Consider the following 18,642-nt stretch of genomic DNA (forward strand, 5'->3'; position numbering starts at 1 on the left):
ACATTGAGGATAGAAAGCATTCACTGCGAACAATTTTCTAAAAGATGTTTTCACTGTGTAGATATACCTGCATTTTCTGGGAACAGATCTAACTGTAAACTAACTCATTATTTTATAAATGTGCCTGGAAAAGTACTATAGCGAAATTTAAAAGTATGTTTTGGCTTAGTTCATAAAATCTAAATCAATGTTGAAAGTACATCATTGATATCTTTAGTGGAAACGTAACATTAAAAAGTCCCTTCGTGCTGTGTAAGAGAAAGCAGAAATGTAGCTGAGAAGCAAACTGGTTCTAAACCATCCTTGCCCGGCTGTTAACAACCTTATTCGTTGATGACTCTTGCTTGGACTCAGAGCCCAGTTATGCAGTGAGATTTTCAACAAGTGGACAGTTAGCAGGGATCAGCCATTCAGGCAGGGAACATGGACAGTTGTAGAACACATGACAGCCTTCACACTCCACTGGCTCAATGATGCCAAATGGGGCTGGTAGGAGTTGGTGCCATTCACCTGCATGGCCCATCTAGACTTCCTGGCTCAAACCCAGAAGAAAGAGAGTCTGTTAGGGCCCTGACAGAGGACAGAGGGGATGACACCTCCTCTAAATAGCTGAGTCTCTAGGGGAATGAGTAGAGTGCTTCAAGGTAGAGGCTGGCAGGATACATCTTGCCCTAGGGCCATGAAAATGTTTGCAGTGGGAGAGGGAGTACAGCAAAAGGAGTGGGGAGTTTGCAAGAAAGTAGTTAGTGTGAAGTATGTAAATTTGAGTAATAAATAGTAACTTGCTTCACCCATTGTTTCTTGTTCATACTAAGATTACCCACAGAAAGTGCCCATCTCTGTTGAAGAGCTTTTCCCAAGCCTTGGCTCCTGAGGTAAGAAAACAAAGACTAGTTTGCTCAGTCGAAATGTTTGCATACTATTGTTACTATTTGAAGATTATTTTGTTTGCTCTTATGAGCTCAGACTAGACGTGCTATTTTTTTTAAAGAATGAACCACATGACCCTATTTGAAACTTACAAGCTTTAGGGTACACATTGGTGTGTTTGCCTTTGCTCACAAAGCTTGCTCTAGTCACATGTGCTAGAGGAAACTCTGCCTATTTGACTCTGATTAATATACTATTTATTTTTCTTTAGTTAATAAACTCTTTCAGACTTCGACTGGGAGGTGAGGAGATTTGTTTCAACATTACAACTGGGCAGACTGAATTCTCTAATCATTTGCTACATCCCAGGGGACAAGAGAAGCCTACTTTGGGGCTGCAGGAATTATCAGCATTTGGGGGTAAGTGGGCCTTAATTTTATACATTTTTGGAGGTCTGGGACAGGGTGCTGAGGCTTCTACATGGAGGATGCACCCTTGGCAAGCCGGAAAATCAGGTCCGTACACGGAGAGTTTTTTAGCGCATTTAAGGCTGGTTCAGTGCCACATCATGGTAAAGATATCAGGTCTTATATAGACCTGCCCTGCTACATCTTCCAGCCTTGCATTGCTATAGGGCTTTGAGAACCAAAAAGAATAACTAATTTTCAAGGATAAAAATACTTTTGTCAGGAGCAAAGCAGCAAATCTGTCTCAGTGGCGAAGCAAACTTGTCAACTACGAAATCCATCTTTGTCCCTCCCTGAACAGTCGGGGCCAAAACCAAGGGCTTCTGTGAGAGCTCAAGAGAACATATGCTACTTTAAGGGACCCTTGCCTGCTTCAGCATTGGATCTTGCACTGCTGGAAGACTTTGAGCTCTTTGAGCTCAACAAAGTAGACTAACACCCAAGGGGAAAACTTTGATCAGTGCAGTCAGCTCGATGTAGCTGACCTTTGTGCCATAATGGTTGGCCTAAAATCACACCTATCAGCCAGTCATCTGCAAACCAATACTTTAGAATGAACTTCACTACCTAGTGGTTGGCTTGAAATCATACTCCGATATGTATCAACTTCGAACCAATACTTTAGATCCGCACACTTTTCTGGGAGTTTCTCCTTAAATATTTAATAATTCATATCTCAAGCTCACCTTTGCAATTTTGATTTTGGTGCTTTTTTGCTCAGTAATGTTCTACATTTATATATGCTTAGCTGGAAGATGTTTTGCCACTCTCAAAATCTTAGCAAAAATTATTGGTCTTCTCCCTAAGGTCGCCAGAAAATCTACAGTTCAGGCTCTCGTGATTTCAAGATTAGATTACTGCAGAATACTTTACATTGGAGCGACCCAGGGCAGGAACTTGAAGTTGTAGAGAGTGCAAAATGCAGCAGTCTGATTTCTATTGAATCTCCCAAGACGGGCACCTTCGGCCCCGGCCCTGGAGGAACTACATTGGCTGTCGCTTAAAGAAAGAATATCTTAAGGTTACGTGCCTCTGCCAAAATATTTTTAATGGCAGATGCCTCAGTACCTCTCATTTAGTGAAGCCTTATTCACCAGGTCAGAGCCTTCGATCTTCTTGTATTACATTAGCGGTGGTACCCATTGGGAAGATGGGCAGCTGCTCCATTGGGTTTCGAGCTTCTAAGTTGTAGAATACCCTGCCTCTTTATTTGAGATAAGAATCTGCAGAAGCAACTTTCAGGGAAAAGCTAAAAACAGGTTTGTTAAAGCGGAGCTAATCTGTTCTTATTGTTCTCCGTTTTCTGAGCCTTAGGTTTTTAGCATCTTTGGGAAAGTTTCTTTTTCTACCATTTGGTGGTTAGCTAGGTTTGTCTGCTTCTGTAGAGAGCAATCCAAGCGAGTGGGCAGTCCATCTGGATTAACTGGGCACTTTAAAAACTGCCAACGACTTTAATGTCCTAATCTATCATGGCTGTTCCATTTCTTTGATGGTTTACCCAATCGAATCTGTGCTGGTTCTGTGGCGTCGCTGGACATCGATAAGACAGATAATTTTCTGGACAGGGACTACCTCTTGTTATCCTAGCAAATATGATCTTTGGGCCACTTACCTGCAGAGAAAGTGTTTTGAGGAAAAGAAAGCATTGCAAGCTCCAAAATATTTCATTATATTCAGATGACGTCCTCCTTTACTTACATGAGCCAATGTTTGACTTGGCCCTAATGATCTACCTGTTTTACCGATTTGGTGACTTCTCTGGTTTGATAGTAAAGTTTAGAAAATTGCACTTGTTCCCTGTGCAACTAGGTGTAAACCAGTTCTGGTGCCCACCAGGTGACATGCCTCTTCAATGGGCACCAACCATGATTAAATATCTTGGGGTTAATGCTTACCACTCACTTAGGGGTACATACAAAAGCACCCTGTTGAGGGATATGGCAGGACCACGGGGTCTTTGTTCTGCTTGATAAGAGTAGTTGACATTGGAATTTGGAGCGGAGGGGGAGGTTAGTGGGTGATCTTGAAGTGGATGAAACAAATCGCACTGAAACATTTTGAGACCTTTTGCTGCACCAACCACATTCCCCTTTCCAACACCTGCAAACAGATAAGTGTTTGTCTAAGTGCCACTCCCTAGTGCAGCCTAACCTACCTAATTCATTTTCTTATTTTCTCCAGAAAAGCCCTCAATATCCAATGTTCTGTCCCCAAGAGATCCTTAGGCCAGACCACGCCTATTTCCCCTAACTCACACCATGGACACACTTGTTAAGACTATACAATAGTTATACAAGATATTGTCTAGCCAGACATGTACCAATGTACAATTGGAGGAAGATTGACCTGAAACACTGCTGTGTAAACTCTCAACTATGCAACAGCACTCTTGCACCAGGAGTAAACAGGGTGCACCAACAAACATACCTAAGGAAAAAGGTAAATAACAAAAAATTAATGAACAAGCAGTGATGTGGATGTCTAGCTGTACTTCCATTAAATACTGTGTCTTCACCTGTCCGTTTGATAATGTCCCATTAAATTCCGAAACAACTGTTCCCCATGCCATGCTTGTTATGTGGTTGGCTGATACTGGAATTTAAGTTACAAGGAAAAACTCAAAGCAGATCCTCCATTGCTCTCCCAAAGCTTTCCAGGCAAACAAAGATCAAAAATCAACCCTTCTAATAGAATGCCCTAGGTGCAAGGATTTGGAGGCAGATGTTTATCACACAGTGGGGCCATGCCTATCAAGGACAACATCTTGGGGTCAAGTTGTGGCTATGTTAGAGGTGATATTGAAAAGGACAGGCCTGCTAAAACCGGAGTCATGCATGTTGGGCATTATGATCCGCCAAGCAAAAAAGAAATTCTAATAAATTACTAGATCTTGCTTGGGCCCAGCAAAGAAAGATGGGGCGGGGCTATGGTGTGGAGGTCTGCCAAGGTTCTACAGATTGCCATATGGGTACAGAGAGTTGTGTATTTGGCAGAGTTAGAGGGAGCAATCCTTAGGCCCAAACAACACAGACAGCGGGATCTAGCTGATGCCACTTTGGCCTGGGAAGAGATCATATTATCCTTCACTAACATGGCAAAATAACGCCCTAACGTGGTCAATGCACATGTGGAGTCTAATGGCCTATAGGAGAAATACAAAACAACACACATGATGACTACACATACACGAAACAGCAGGTGCGTGAACTTAACAAAGAAGCTAAACCACCCCCTAAAAAACTGTATCAACATTTCCTACAGCTGATAAAGGGACTTGAGAATACTATACATCTCCCTCTCAACACAGGACAAAACAGACCAAATACACAGCACAAGGTAGGGATGGGAGTGGGACGAGTATCTCGCTGCCTGTCTTGGAGTAGTTTGCTGCCTGTCATTTGAGTTTTTGAGTATGCTGCTGTCTCCTCGCTGATGCTGCATTTTAAAACACTGTGCACTAGTCTAGTGCGGCAGGAAAGGGGGCAGGGGCAGCACACAGCCACCTTCTTCTTAAATTAACAATGTCATGCTACTGCCTGGGATGTCCATCATTGTGTGTCTTTTGCTTTCACTGCCTGGGAAGAAGGCATGGCATAAAGTAATGTCTCGGATAACAGCATAGAGTTTGAAAGCCTTCACCCTGAAACGTTTAACCTCCAAGAACATCCATTTCATTATGCTCAACGTAAAAAAGGGTTATTGGATCACACCCAAAGACGCAATTTTCAGAGCTGCATTACATTTACGTTTCTTTTCTCACTTGTTCCTTTCTTTATTCCTTTCTCTTCTCTTTCCCTTTTTGCCTACTTTCCCTCTATGTTCTCTTACCTTTCTCTCCTCCTTTCTTTCTTCCTCCCCTCCTTTTCTCTCCTGATTTGTTTCTTTCTTGCTTTATGTCTTCCTTTCTCTCTTTTTTCAGTTATTTCTTCTGCCATATCTCCTCATTTGTTTTTCTTTATCTCATGTTTTTCTTCCACTTCCTCTCCCTTCGGTCTTGACTACTTGCTGTCTTTCTTTCTGCTTCCAGTTTTCCTTTTTTAGTCTCATCTTTTCTTGATCTCCTTACTGCCTGTTGCCTCTCATTTTCCTATTTGTTTATTTCTTCCTCACCTTTTTACCTTTCCTTTCTTTGTTTCTTTTTCCTTTCCTCTGTATTCTATCCTTATTTCCAATCTCCCCTTTCATTGCCTCCTTCTCACACTCGTTCCTTCGCTTCTTTGGTCTTTCTTGGTTACCATCCCTCTCTTCCTCCTTCCTCCTCTTCTTTGTTACCCCTTTCCTTCTCTTTTGTCCTAATTTCCTTTTCTTCTTAAATTGATTCCTTCTCTCCTTTCCCACTCTTCAATTTTTGTTTGTCCCTCTACCTGCCTTTCTCTAACTTTTCACTTTTTCTTTCTTCCTTTCCTCCTCTGCTGTTGTCTTTCTTTCTCTTCTTCAATTCTCCAAGAGTGCTTAATTTACGGTTAGGCAGTAGCTCAGGCTGGATATCATTGAACAGATGTAGCTATCACTGCTGAAAAGGTTATATACCGCTGTTTTAGATAAATACATTTTGCTAGGCCCCTAGTCGAATCAATGTGGTTACGAGGAAGACAAAACAACACGTTTTGCTATTGTTACCTCTGTAAAATATATATTTTTTGTTCAAATTCAATAGAAAAAAATATAGCAGGAAAAAAATGCTCACCAGGTAATCCATCATGTTTAGGAATAACTACTACGTACAGTTACATTACATAAATACAATCAGACAGAGAACCGTCAAATACCCATCAGACACTCTGCGGAAACATTCCTTCAGGGACTGTGCAATGAGAGGCTATTTAACAACCGCGCCATTCAATATCCTTCCGGTTCCGAATGTCCATCAGGCATTCCCATCAGATTATGTATCCAGGGCACGAGTCGGGGTACCACGCGGGTGGACGGCATCCCCCCACTTATTTTCCAGGGTTTTCCAGGGTGGACGCCGTCCACCCTGCTCAATCAAAACGCCGTCCCGATCCAGACTTTCCTTCGTCCCCGGCCTCGCCTGCTGCCTGCCCGCCTCAGCCGGATATGTACGAAAACAGACTCTCCCAATATTGCACCTCACTGCCAGCTTTATTAGCCCATCATCCCCTAATGCTGTGGTTCCCAAAGTGTGCACCGCGGCACCCCGGTGCGCCGTGATGAGAAGCCAGGGGTGCCGCGGCGCCGAGCAGGATGTGGGGGAGCTTGAAAGAAATGCCACCTTCTGTTGCATCGCACATGCTTCAAAACATTGGCACAGAGCGCCCTCTCTCCACCTGCCCGCCCCCATTCCTGCAATCACAGGCTGCTAGAAGCGCAAGAGCAGCCCACCCCGCCCATTGTCACTTTGTATGGGGCTGATTGCCACATACAGAATGTCAATGGGCCAGTTTGGGGTGTTACAGCATGTGGTGAGCCGCTTCCTGCGGGTAGCGCCGCCGGCAACATTAACAGCTGGTCAAGGGCATTCCCAAAAATCTCACCAGAAGTATGCTGCTTGCCACAGGGTCAGGAGTCTCTCTCTCTCTTCTTTTGGCATATGTTGAAAGCTAACACGATGTGCAACATTTGAAAATGAACGGAGGGTGTAATGTGTTTCAAATAAAAGTTCGATTATTTTAAGACTGTTTTTTCACACATTTTTGTCTAAAATAAAAAAAAATCTGAGCAGTGAAGGCTCTTGCAGGGCTGTTAATCGGTGAGTCGAGTTCCCAAGAGGTATGTTAGTCCCTTCTCTCCAGCCTGCTTGCTCAAATCAGAGGCGAACACCCTGCAACTGGCTGTGCATAAAAGGCAAGAACCACCCGCTTAATTACTGGAAAGGTGAGGAAGCATGCACCACTCCACTGTACAAGAATCCACAGACACCCCGGAAATGTTTCTTTTGTGACTGCTTTTTTAAACATGTTTGTGCACTTCGGTATATTCAACACAATATTCACCATAATATGATGCAATCGTTTTTCAGTGAACAAGTGTAAAAGTGTTGGGTACCCTAATCTCATGCTGCTGTATCAGCCTTCCATCTTCACTAGATCGATAACATTATGATAATTAATTTGTCTAACAATACATATCAGGTATGACACCTGACAAATGTACATTTCTTATTGTCTTACAGGCTGGATGGGTGAAAGGGTAAATGGTTGGATGGATGAGTGAATGGATGGGTGGGGGGAAGAGTGGATGGATGAGTGAAAGGATGCTTGGGTGAAATGCTACACGGTTGGATGGATGAGTGAGTGAATGGATGGATGAAGGGATGGATGACTGAAAGGATGGATGGAAAGATAGACGATGGATAGGTTTTCAAATAGTTGAAAGGGTTTGGATATGGATGGGCACACAGTTGGAAGGACAGAATGAATGGTGAAAGACTGCATGATGGATAAAAGAATTAATAGATGACAATGTACATTTGGAATGGTGGATATCAGGGGTTTGATGGAAGGATGAATGGTTAGATCATTGGACAAGAGAGCTCTTCTGGGGATGGTTGTGATCAGTGGCGTCACAAGGGGGGTGCGGGAGGTGCGGCCCGCACCGGGTGTCACCAGCAGAGGGCTGACACCAAAATGAACTCCTCGCTATTTATTTACTGTTCATGTAACACCGTCCGTATTGTCCCATGCTGTTTATAGTGCAGGGAAATGACGGATGCCAGAATCTTCCTTTTCCCAGTTCTGCGAGCGCAGCGGCTTTGTCAGGAGGGGCTTGAGTATAAAATGAGCTCCGCCCTTGACCTTCTGCTCGCTATTCTTTTTGCTCGGAGATGCGATCTTGGTCGTGTTCATGTTCCGAGTGCATGTGGGCGTTTGGGGAACACAACATTCAGTGAACACAAAGTCAAGATTGGCCCAATCTCTAATGGTAAGAACTTTCAGAGTTTCGTAAAAAGTCACATTTGCAGTTAATTTTTGGAACCTTTTGAATCATCCGTGTATATATGTTGCGAGGCTTGTCCTGCATTACTGCAGATGTTAATATGAGAAGCACTGAAAAGACCATTTGATTTCTTTGGACAGCGCTATGATGGGCCAAACGCAGGTAGGTCACAGAGTGTGCAGGATGGCAGGAGGAACGAAAAAAGGCCTCACCCTGTTTGCCACGCCTGCCCTAGACAATGGATGTTCAGTTGAATCATACAAAAGTATTAAAAAAAGGCTCCGATACTCAGCACATCGAAGCGGGGTAGGCGCAAATTTGCGTGCACAAATTCAAAGCGCATTTCATGAGTTTATTTCAGTCACTTTGAGAAGAGCCACAAACTGTGGGAGAAACCATGGGGGGGGAGAAGGCGACGAGGAAAGGGTTAAAAGAGCAGCAGGCAGGGGAGGGAGGTGCAGGCGGAGGGGGTGGATGGTGCAAGCAGAGAAGGAGATGATGCAGGCTGAGAGGGAGACGGTGCAGCCAGAGGGAGAGATGGTGCAAGGGGATGAGATGGTGCAGGCAGGGGGTGAGATGGTGCAGGCAGAGGGGGAGATAGTGCAGGCAGGGGGTGAGATGGTGCAGGCAGAGGGGAGACGGAGTAGGCAGAGGGCAGATGTTGCAGGCAGAGGGGAGATGGTGCAGGCAGAGGGGAGATGGTGCAGGCAGAGGGGAGATGGTGCAGGCAGAGGGGAGATGGTGCAGGCAGAGGGGAGATGGTGCAGGCAGAGGGAGAGATGGTGCAGACAGAGGGAGAGATGGTGCAGGCAGGGGGTGAGATGGTGCAGGCAGAGGGGAGACGGAGTAGGCAGAGGGCAGATGTTGCAGGCAGAGGGGAGATGGTGCAGGCAGAGGGGAGATGGTGCAGGCAGAGGGAGAGATGGTGCAGACAGAGGGAGAGATGGTGCAGGCAGAGGGGGAGATGGTGCAGGCAGAGGAGAGATGGTGCAGACAGAGGGAGAGATGGTGCAGACAGAGGGAGAGATGGTGCAGACAGAGGGGAGATGGTGCAGACAGAGGGAGAGATGGTGCAGGCAGAGGGAGAGATGGTGCAGGCAGGGGGTGAGACGGAACAGGCAGAGGGGAGACGGAACAGGCAGAGGGCAGATGTTGCAGGCAGAGGGCAGATGTTGCAGGCAGAGGGGAGATGGTGCAGGCAGAGGGGAGATGGTGCAGGCAGAGGGGAGATGGTGCGGACAGAGGGAGAGATGGTGTGGACAGAGGGAGAGATGGTGCAGACAGAGGGAGAGATGGTGCAGGCAGGGGATGAGATGGTGCAGGCGGAGGGGAGACGGAGCAGGCAGAGGGCAGATGTTGCAGGCAGAGGGGAGATGGTGCAGGCAGAGGGGAGATGGTGCAGGCAGAGGGAGAGATGGTGCAGGCAGAGGGAGAGATGGTGCAGGCAGAGGGGGAGATGGTGCAGGCAGAGGGGGAGATGGTGCAGGCAGAGGAGAGATGGTGCAGACAGAGGGAGAGATGGTGCAGACAGAGGGAGAGATGGTGCAGACAGAGGGGAGATGGTGCAGACAGAGGGAGAGATGGTGCAGGCAGAGGGAGAGATGGTGCAGGCATGGGATGAGATGGTGCAGGCAGGGGGTGAGACGGAACAGGCAGAGGGGAGACGGAACAGGCAGAGGGCAGATGTTGCAGGCAGAGGGCAGATGTTGCAGGCAGAGGGGAGATGGTGCAGGCAGAGGGGAGATGGTGCAGGCAGAGGGGAGATGGTGTGGACAGAGGGAGAGATGGTGCAGACAGAGGGAGAGATGGTGCAGGGGATGAGATGGTGCAGGCGGAGGGGAGACGGAGCAGGCAGAGGGCAGATGTTGCAGGCAGAGGGGAGATGGTGCAGGCAGAGGGAGAGATGGTGCAGACAGAGGGAGAGATGGTGCAGACAGAGGGAGAGATGGTGCAGGCAGAGTGGAAATGGTGCAGGTAGAGTGGAAATGGTGCAGGCAGAGGGAGAGCTGGTGCAGGCAGAGGGAGAGCTGGTGCATGCAGAGGGAGAGCTGGTGCAGGCGGAGTGGGAGGGGGAGATGGTGCAGGCTGAGGGAGAGATTGTGCAGGCAGAGGGAGAGATGGTGCAGGCAGAGGGAGAGATGGTGCAGGCGGAGGGAGAGATGGTGCAGGCGGAGGGAGAGATGGGAGCCATCCTATTCAACAGATCTCCCTGCCTTGCATTTGTCCTGCTCACACCTGTCATGATGTCACTTCCTGTCGTGATGTCACTTCCTGTCGTGATGTCACTTCCTGTCGTGATGTCACTTCCTGTTGTGATGTCACTTCCTGTTGTGATGTCACTTCCTGTGACCACGCCTAACTTGGAGAGTCCCCCCACTTCTTTTTTTAGGACTTGTGCCCTGTATGTATCGCATAATGTGTGCCATGAAGCATCTGAGGCTGTGTCACGAGAAGCGGTGACCGCACTGTATAATAAAATGCACGCCAATCTCCAGGTCATGAAAAGCACATTTGACACAATCTCCGGGGAAGGAGCATCATGGAATGAATGCGAGGGAGGTATCCGCTATAAAACGCAAACTAGAAGATACTGGTCTGGACTATAAATAGCCTTCAAATACTGTATCCTAAAATTTCCTCTTGGGAACACCCACTTGCTGACGTGCTATACATTCTTGTAAGTTTCATTAAATTCTAAACCAACTTTGGCGGATTTCTGGTGCTACGATGGATTACCATCATTTTACTGTCCAAGGCGAGACAAGAAAGGTGTCAAAAGACTTTTAAAATTGTGTATTACGAAATAAAGATACAGTTACACTTTCTCTTTGACGCGGGTTATGTTTTAAAATATTTAACACAGCAAAATACCATCAGTGAATTTTGTTATGTGTATTTTTTTTTTAAAGAAAGAACATCGTACTCAGGCTAGAAATGACCATTAAAAACATAACGCAAGGCTCATAAGCACCGTGTTCTCCAAGCACATGTACATAAAAACCCTGACAATTCTGCATTATTATGTTTTATGGCATGCTGAGCTGTGAAAAGTCCATCAGATTTTGTTAAAAGGAATTGCCATCACATATGCTTATTAGAAAACCACCAGCTCCCGGACGTTGAGTAGGGAAGATATGAACCAAGAGTTAACACCGTCAACAGAAGAGGGAACACGTCACATAACGAGTTTGCACTGGTACAAAAACAGTGCAAATCCATTTTGTGCTAGTTCGCTGCCTGCGTACGATGCAGTGGAACTAGCATAATTTGTGCAAAGCAAAACACTACCATGTTTTCTGCAGAAAAGACTAAAATACATTTCCTCCACGTTCCAAATATGAAAAATGGCTTTCTTTCGGCCAATTCAGTTTAATGCGCTTTTATTTAAATAAGTAGCACACAAAGAGTATAATCAGTTTAAACGTATGCAAACGTTCTGCGACACGCCCACAAGTATATGTGCAGGGCTTGGGCTTTCCAAAGAGCTTCAACCCTGCATCACACTGCACTAGAGTCTCTTTTTATTTTTGTGACTTTTTGTGTGGAAATACTTCGAAGTACTGTAGTTTCCACATCTCTTTTTTTAATGAATCTTTTTATTGTTTTAGATACCAAATGTAATATGGCAAAACAAAGCACATAGTGAATCGGTCACAAAAGCGCGGCTCAGCGCAAACCTTCGATAGAAATCGTTATGCCAGCGGTGCACGCCAAGGCCTCGCTGGTCTCAAACGCCAGGTGCACGGATGTCGAGGCCCCAGGTGGCAGCATGCTTCGTAGCACACCCACGCCATTTAAAAACCATTTGTTGTGCAGCTGCCCAGTAGTCCGTGCCCTGGGACCAGTCTGCGTGTGTTGGAGCAGAGGAAGGGCGCCAGTGGAGGGCAAAACCGCATTTATCAGTGAAAAACTAGATGCCCTTGGGGATCTGGGGTCAGCCCAGCCCTCCATTATTCCCAGCAATGCAACCCAGTGCATGGGCACGCTGGGTGGTGGTGGGGGGAGCACGAGCAGAACGGCCCCAACCAGACCAAAATGTAACACTTATTTTCCGCTAAGCAGTTTGTGTCCTGTGAGTGGGTGTGTAGGAAGGGCTCAGAGCACTGCTTTGCCCGGGGCAGATAATGCTGTTAAGACGACCCTGATGCTGTCTTGGAATCCGGCTCAGTGGGAGTGGCCAAGACGCCTGCTAAGGCATCGTGAACATGCTGGCAATAGCGGCAAATAAGACGACAGTCCCAGGTCATATGATAAAAGGTACCCACCTCCTCTTAACAGCATGCACACTCCTGGCTGCTGGCCCTGCCCAGCCTCCATGGCCCATGTGGACTATACATAGATTATATGGAAATAAATGCACTGGATGAACCGAAGATTTAAGTTCCTCTTAATGATGGTTCTCCATGTCAAAGGCTTTTAAACAGGGCAATATCTGGCATGTGTAAGACCAAGGAGCACTCAACGAGGAAGGCTGACAGGCAGAGGGCAGGTACAGAATGTGTGCCGGCTTGGAAGGGAATAGCAGGCCACGTGTTCTAGGCCAGGTAGATCACTGAAGCCGAACAGGCTACAAGGAGGGTGTCCAGTTTAGAGAAGATCGATGGTGATTGGTGCAGAAGGGGCACAGGGTACTAGTTGACATAACCAACCTTAGAGAGGAAGAGGCATCCAACTGTGCTTGGGAAATGGCAACTAAGAATACTAGTAGAGGGCAATGTTCAGATCTGAAATAGCTTCAGGTAGTAAAAGGACCTGTGCTTGGGAGGAAGGAAATACGACAGAGACGGAGGTGGCTGAAGGAACAGTATACAGAGATAGACCTGGGCCTGGATGCAGGACCATTCTTGGGGTGAAGGGATTCTCCAGGGCATGCTACAAGAGTGAGGGGAGAGAGAACACCCCACCTGCAGTGGAACCATAAGGTTTCACTTGAAGACTGCATTATGAGACAGATGCAGCAGTAACACACATGTATAGTGTGCAAATACAGACTATATTTTAGCTTTAAATGTGCAAGAGAGACAATTAAAAACCCAGGGTAGGTTTAATGTATTCCACTGTATGGTGTTTCCCTCTCAGTGCAGCACACCATTCCCTAATACTTTTGACAGGGACCACATGCCACCAACTTTGTTCATGGTCATTTTACCCCTACCATTTACTAAGCATAAAAAAGGTAGTCAGTAAATAATCCAACAAGGAGTGCAGCTCTATGAAAAACCCAAACCCAGAACTGCTCAGAGTGCACCACAAGTTACAACTAACATTGGGAAAGCCAATAGGTCTGACATTAGCTGCCTTTGCCAATACTTTCTTTGCTACGGTTTTTGGAAATCTTTCTTGCTGTTGACCGTCAATTTAAAAAAGCAAACATTGGCTAAAAGTAAAAATATTTGTTTTGTCTCACAATTTACACATAGCCAAAACACTTACTGGGACTGAAGGGGACTACTTGTGGGTGGATGTTCCTGCTTCTTGTGAAAGAACAGAATGCCTTCCCTCACAGTGAAGTTAGCCAATGGCTGAAGTGGGCTGACCCACTACCCCATGCTGTATTTCCAATGGCACCATAACAGACCAATTGATGAAGAGTGCTGGCCACCAAGTATTTACATTATACATATAATTTTAGTAAAATTAATAGGTCTCGTCTCACGTCAGACTTAGCAATTATACCAAATGTAACCATATTTTCTTGCAAAAACATCAGGCCGTGGCAATCATGCATTGTATTTATTCATGTGCTCTTTTTATTTATTACAAACATTCAGTACAAAAAAATAGTCAAAGTATCAAAATAATGTCCCAACCGCCAAGGCCAAGCATTAAAGTGCACTACATTTCAGGTGGTTATTACGCATATGTGATCAGTCAAAATGCAGTAATGTGCAGTGCAAGCAAGCAACAGAAGAAGTGGGCTGAACACTGCTCCATGATGTATGCTGTTAAATTATGTTTATTAAGAACACTAATCACCTGCAAAGATATCCAGGCACTTGAGCAGGTGTGCCAGAGTGTAGTTCCCTATGCAAAGAGGCAGGTCTTCAACTTCTTGCAAAACTCAAGTAGCAACGAGGATATTCTGATGTGTTGTGGAAGGTTGTTTCATGATTTGGGGGCGATGTAAGAGAAATAGCAATTACCTGCTCTGCATCTGTGAATGCGGGGGGGGGGGGGGGGGTGCGAGTGAAGCTGAGCATAACTGTTTGGTTAGGTTGTGGAACCACATGTTTCTGTTGAGGCCTGCAGATCCTGTGTTGGGTACAACCTTGTAGGTGTGCGCTGGATTTGGCAAGGGCTTGCAAATGGGGACCCAGTGTAGCGCACTGTGGAGCAGAGAGATGTAGGTTCGGTGGGGAAAGTTGAGTAAGAGTATTGTGGCTGCGTTCTGGACCACCTGAATTCTGTTCAGGAGTTGCTTGACAATTCCAGCACGCAATGCGTTACCGTAGTCAAATCAGCTTGTTATAAGTGCTTGTGTGACGGCTTGTTTTGTGTGAGCCACATAAAGATTTTTCATAACATTCGCAGGATGTGGAAGGAAGCGGCACTCACTAGTTGTCCAGGCTGGTCCCCAGATTTCTGGCATGGTTGCTGAGTGTTGGTGTGAGTCCTAGTTCAGTCGGTCACCAGGTGGCGTCCCATGGGGGTTTTTGTTTCCAAAGCCTAACACTTCCATCTTGTTAGAATTCAGTTTTGAACAGGTGATTCTCATCCATTCTGCTAAAGTCACGGAGATGTTCAGCAGGATGAAGTCAAGGATGGTCCTGATATCACTGGTGTCTGTGATAAGTGCTGTTTCTGTGCTGTGCTTCTTTCTGAAACCTGATTGAGTGTTGTCCAGTGGATGGTGGCTCTGGATGTGACTTGTGAGTTATTTATTGATGGCAGTTTTGAATACTTTCACTGAGTAGGGAAGCTGGGAGATAGGTCGGAATTTGGGCCTTGGGCTGGGTTTAACTGAATGTTTCTGGAGGAAGGTGTTGACAGTGCATGTTTAAAGGCTTCTGGGAAGGTGTTGGGAGATGTTTATGATGTGGTTACAGCTGTGCTGATTGGTGATGGGTCAAAGTTATAGATGTGGTAGGGGGCACAGGTCCGATGGGGGTCCCCAGAGTGGCTGGTCCGCATGATTGCAGCTGTTTCTTCGCTGGTGAAGGACTTTCATCTGATTGGGTAGGTGTCATGAGTGGTGATGGGCAGGTTGATGAGTTAACTGGGATCTGTTTAGGGAGTGAAGTTGTAAAAGATGTTCATGATTTTGCTGTGGAAAAAGTTAGATAGGTTGTTGAAGAGTTCTTGATGCTGTTGAAGGAAGCCATGGGTGTGGTGAAGTCTTTGATGATTGAGAAGATCTTTGCTCTGTTGGCGCTTCCTTCGATGCGTTCAGCTAGCGCCCCTTTTTGGTTTCTCTAAGTTGTGGTGGTATCGTCTGGGGGCAGTTTGAAGGTGATTTTTATTAGCGTCATAATGGCTGGCTCTCCACTTTCCCTTTAGTTGTCTGCAGCGTCTTTTGGGGTCCTGTGTGCACCAGCTGGCTTGCTTATTGGATTTTCTCTGTTTGAGTTTGATGGGTGTGAGGAGTCTGGTCAGCTCTTTCTCCAGTTGTTAAAGTTGTTGATGTCCTTGTTGATGTTTCCGCAGGGTTTTGTGGGTCTGTGTGGAGGACGCTCAGCCAGTCTACTTCCGAGAGTTTGCTCCAGCTGTGGCTGGGTGGGCAGATGTTGGTGGCTGCTTTGGTCTGCAGTGCGTTGATTTTGAAGTGGATGATGGAGTGGTCGGCCCATGGAAGGTGTGAGGTGAGGTTGAACTTCATTTCGTTGTTGGGGGTAAAGATGTGGTCCAGTGTGTGGCCGGCAATGCGTGTGGGTTTTGTGATATGCAGGGATAGTCTGATGTTGGTCAGTCTTTCAAGGAGTGCTTAGGGACAGGGGCTGGTTCTGTCTTCCAGGTGGATGATGAGGTCTGCTTTGGAGTCAAGGGTGAAGGGGCAATGAAGTCTGTGACAAGGTTATTGAAGGTGGCTGCTTGTCCCGGCATTCGGTAGACTAGGGATCCGTTAAGGATGACATTTTGGGAGATTTGAAGCTTGAAGTGCAGATGTTCCATGAACAGAGTGGCGTTCTTCAGCATTGTTGAGCACATGATAGTGTCTTTGTAGATGATCACAAGCCCCCCTCCTGGCTTCTGATGGTGGTCTTATGCAATCTATTAGCCTGCAGGGATTGCCGTGGCAATGTTGGGTGCTGAGGTTGGGCTGGGCCAGGTTTCTGTGAGGAAAAGTAGGTCTAGTGTGTTGCTGCTCAGCAAGTCCCAATTTTCTACTGCATGTTTGCTGAGTGAGTGAGCGCTGAGTAAAATGCATGAGAGTGAGTTTTAGAATGTTGGTTTGCTGTTGCCTGATGTGTTGTGTGGGAGTGCGGCGGTGGGGGCTGGAGTATTTGTAGGGAGTGTGGGCTTGTGGCTGTCTTTGAAGTGGCAGTGGATACAAATGCAGATTTTCACTGTGTCAAGCGAGTGGAGGAGCAACACGGTGTATCACTGAAGGGGTGGATGAGACAGGGTTCTGACGCTGGGCACAGTCCAGGCGCAGACGGGCTTGCTTTTGGCGCACCTGCCACTAGGTAGATCCTGAGAGATGCGTGGGGCAGTGGGCAGGGCTACGCTGCAGAATGGGTAGAAGATGGGGAGAGTAGGCAAGAAGCGGGGAGGTGGGAAAAAGGTGTGGGAGGGGGTGTCGCGAAGGCCCAAGAGTGCACAGAGGAGGAAAAAAGCAGAAAAGAACTTAAGACAAGAGCAAAACGAGCAGAAAACCATAGGAAAGAGAAAAGGAGCAACATGGCTGAAAAAGAGCTAAAGCAAAAGCATTAAGTAGCTGAAACAGAGGGGGTTGAGCAAAAGAGAAAACAGAAGAAAAGAGCTGTAGCAAAAAGCAGAAACGGGGTGAAAAGCAGAAGAGCTGAAGCAGAAAGGGCTGCAAAGAACTTGCTGTAGTAGGCTGAAGGAAATTTGAATGACAGTTGAACAGGGAATTAACGGGATGATGTAAATAAAACCCCTGTATGTACGCATCTTTAAAAAATGTCTTTATTTTGTTTTATACATGTTGCTGTTGTAGGGCCGAAGCTCTCGCTATGCTAGATCTAAAACAGTGTTGAAAAAGCTTGTTAAATTCAGAGCAGTAGTGTAAATGAACATAAAAAAACTTTGTTGCCTTCTATGTGGGGCTGAGAGAGGCTCATATATATACGTACGCTGTGGGAATGCCCCAACATCCGCACATACTCGAATGTAATAATAACAGAACTTAGTAAGATATTAGATGTGACAATACCATTGGATCCTAAGTATCTATTGTTGGTTATTCCTACAGCTATAGATATCCCTAGAGCCAAGCTCATTTTCTTTAATTTGGGACTCGTGGTGGCAAAGCAAGATGTCGCTAAGCACTGGGGGGCACCTGAACCCCCTGTACTGCAGAAGTGGAAGAACGGGGTGGACCTCTATATGGCGGCTACAAAAGTAACGTATAAGGCTAGGGGATACCCAAGGAAGTCTACTAAAATATGGGGTCCTTGGTTGCGATATTATGGTATTGTCATGGGAGAGGCGATGATCAACCCTGACTCACACAACCCTGAAAGTGTATGAGGGATTGGATGCTGCTTCGTTACTCTACGGATACCTATCTCTTATGTCACAAGTCACAAAGATGTGTCAATGCAGACATGATGTCGCATACATTTACTCCCATATACCTTTGGTTTTATTTGTATGTATACCATTGGAATGTGTTGAATACTCAAAATCGCAATAAAAATATTAAAAAATATAAAACAATACTTTTATCATTCCTATCAGCACAGGGACAACATGTTACTAATCAGGACACTGTAAACAAAAGACAGGCAATAATGTGTCCAATTCTATTTTTTTTTAAATTCTTTTTTATTAACAAAACGACAAAGAAAAACATCAGGTGACATTAGCAGCTCTTACAAATTACGTAAGTACATTTCCATACATTCAAAATAATAGAAACAAAATGTAGGTAATGGATCAAGGGGACACATGCGCCTTCACTTCTTCGGGACACATCGGGGGCACACAAACACCTCCGCGTTAGTGATAATTTGTCCAATTCTTAAATCAAATTATGGGGAAAAGGCAGTGCACAATAAACCCGGAATAAAACAATATTCCACAGCAATGCTTCCATTCATGGTCAGTGTCGCCACCCATCTCTCTATAGCAGAAGTCTTCTTTTGTTCGCAAGAGAGGAAATAAGGACTTTGAGTCTGCTTTGTTTAGTTTATAAATGTCTTTTCGCCGAGTTTCATAAAATTATTTTGCAATCTCCAATGGAACAGAGAGCAGTGGGGCAACATGTTACTTCAATGCACAAAAT

The 18,642-nt window shown here is 45.9% G+C and overlaps 1 protein-coding gene across 3 annotated transcripts in view; it reads right to left on the reverse strand.

Moving 5' to 3' along the window:
* Nucleotides 1–18,642, reverse strand: part of CD99L2 (CD99 molecule like 2) — a 497,554-nt gene that overhangs the window by 264,412 nt on the left and 214,500 nt on the right. The gene's annotated exons all lie outside the window — the stretch shown is intronic.

Source organism: Lissotriton helveticus, chromosome 4_1 (genome assembly GCF_964261635.1).
Source record: "Lissotriton helveticus chromosome 4_1, aLisHel1.1, whole genome shotgun sequence".
Lineage (NCBI taxonomy): Eukaryota > Metazoa > Chordata > Amphibia > Caudata > Salamandridae > Lissotriton > Lissotriton helveticus.